The sequence below is a fragment of the Chrysochloris asiatica genome, unplaced genomic scaffold (assembly GCF_000296735.1).
Source record: "Chrysochloris asiatica unplaced genomic scaffold, ChrAsi1.0 scaffold00236, whole genome shotgun sequence".
In the NCBI taxonomy this organism is placed as follows: Eukaryota; Metazoa; Chordata; class Mammalia; order Afrosoricida; family Chrysochloridae; genus Chrysochloris; species Chrysochloris asiatica.
The window spans coordinates 3,155,485-3,157,528 of record NW_006408754.1 but is presented as its reverse complement, the minus strand read 5'-3'; the positions used below and the strand labels follow the sequence as shown (position 1 = coordinate 3,157,528).

General features: G+C 37.3%; 1 protein-coding gene across 1 annotated transcript in view; it reads right to left on the bottom strand.

The window, feature by feature from the left end:
* Positions 1-2,044, bottom strand: part of MYH15 (myosin, heavy chain 15) — a 137,211-nt gene that overhangs the window by 69,122 nt on the left and 66,045 nt on the right.

Here is a 2,044-nt window from a genome sequence, read left to right as displayed (position 1 = left end):
AACAAAGATATTTCTATTTTCAACCTTCTGAAGAAGCGCCATATTGCTTTTCAGAGTGGTTGGACCATTTTTCATTCCCACCAGGAATGTAGGAGGGTCTCAGTCACTCCACATCCTTGCCAGCATTTATTGTCCTCTACTTTTTTGATCTATGCTATCATCGCTGGTGTGAAATGATATCTCGTTGTTTTGTTGGCATCTCTAATGACTAGTGATCGTGAACATTTCTTCATATTTTTGTTGGCAACCTAGATCTCCTCTTTGGTGAAGTGTCTGTTCATGTCCTATGCCCATTTTTCAATTGGGTTATTTGCCTTTTTCTTGTAGAGGTGTTGTAGTTTCCTATATATTTTAGAAATTCGTCCCTTGTCCGATGTGTCATTGAAAAAGATTTTTTTCCCATTCTGTGGGCTCTCTTTTTACTCTTTTGGTGAAGTCTTTTGATGCACATAAGGTTTTAATTTTTAGTACATACCAATCATCTATTTTGTCTACTTTTGTTTGTGTTATTATCAAAATATTTGGTAGTCTGTATATGCCCTGTATTAGAGCCTCATATTTGTCACTATTTTTTTCATTGATGGCCTTTATAATTCTGGGATTCACATTCAGGTCTTTAATCCATGCTGTGTTGGTTTTTGTGTAAGATGTGAGGCAAAGGTCTTGTTTCTATCTTTTGTATATCACTTTCCAGTTGTGCCAGCACCGTCTGTTGAAGAGACTATCTCCTCCCCGTGCAATATACTTAGGCTCTTTGTCAAAAATCAGTTGGCTGTATGTGGATAGGTTAATTTCTGGATTGCTGATTCTATTCTATTGATCAATGTATCTTTCATTATACCAGTACCAGGTTGTTTTGACCACTGTAGATGTATAGTAAATTTTGAAATCAGGGAGTGAGAGGTTTCCAACTTTATTCTTCTTCTTTCAACTCTACTTTGAAGAAACAGCTCATCCCTAACTGTGTTTTGATTGCTTTCCAACCTGAGTGGTTCATCTTCTGGCACTATACCTGACAAGTTCCCACCACTACTCAGAAGGTTTTCAGTGGCTAAGCATTTAGAAGTAGTCTGATTCTCTTTCTTCCTAATCTGTATTAATCTGAAAGCTCCACTGAAATGTATCCACCATGGGTGACCCTGCTGGTATTTAAAATATTTAAAATCACAGCCACATGCAAGCTACCACTGTCCAACAAACTTACAGACAAGTGGTGAAGCTAGAGGGTTGACACTTGTTAACTTGAGTGACAGAGGAAGGTTAAAAAACAACGAAAGGCACATTGTTGTTATTTTGAAGAGGAATATTTAAAGGACAGGACCAAGGATTCTGATTTTATACTGTAGAGATTACAGGAGATGAAGGCTGTTCATCAGGGAAGGAACATAGTTTCTTTGTTTAAGACTGGCTGAAAGAATCACACATAGAGATTCTTATGCTCTATATGCTATTTTTGTGTGTCAGTGAGTCAATTTCAACTCATAGCAAGCCTATATAACAGAGGAAAACTGCCCAATAGGATTTCCTGGGTTGCAAATCTTTAAAAGAGCAGACACCTACGTCTTTTTCCCTGCATAGGCACCAGTGAGTTTGAACATTGAACCTTTCAGTTAGCAGCAGAACACTTAACATTCCTTCACCAGGGTTTCTTTGGGTGTCATACAGACCTTCTTAGTCAAAGTGTCTGAAAGAGTAAGACCTAGATATCTTTCTTTTTAATTTTAAATACGTCACAAGTGAGTTTAGCCATGGTTAAGAACTATTGGTTTAATCTTTTCAAGACCGAATCATTTTCCTACTTTGAGTTGTTGTTGAAATACTGTGTTTTCAGTAATGAATGAAATGAAGTGATTTTTTATATATATATATACTATCATTGGAACATATATGTCCCAAGGGAACTCTAGTGCTGGAGTTGGTAGAATAAAACGTGCTTCCTCAGATTCATGCAGTTATACAGGCTCCCACCAGATGGTTACACTCACTAAAAGTGTGTTGTTGTTGTTGTTAAGTGTCATTGAGTAGGTTCCAACCCATAGTGACC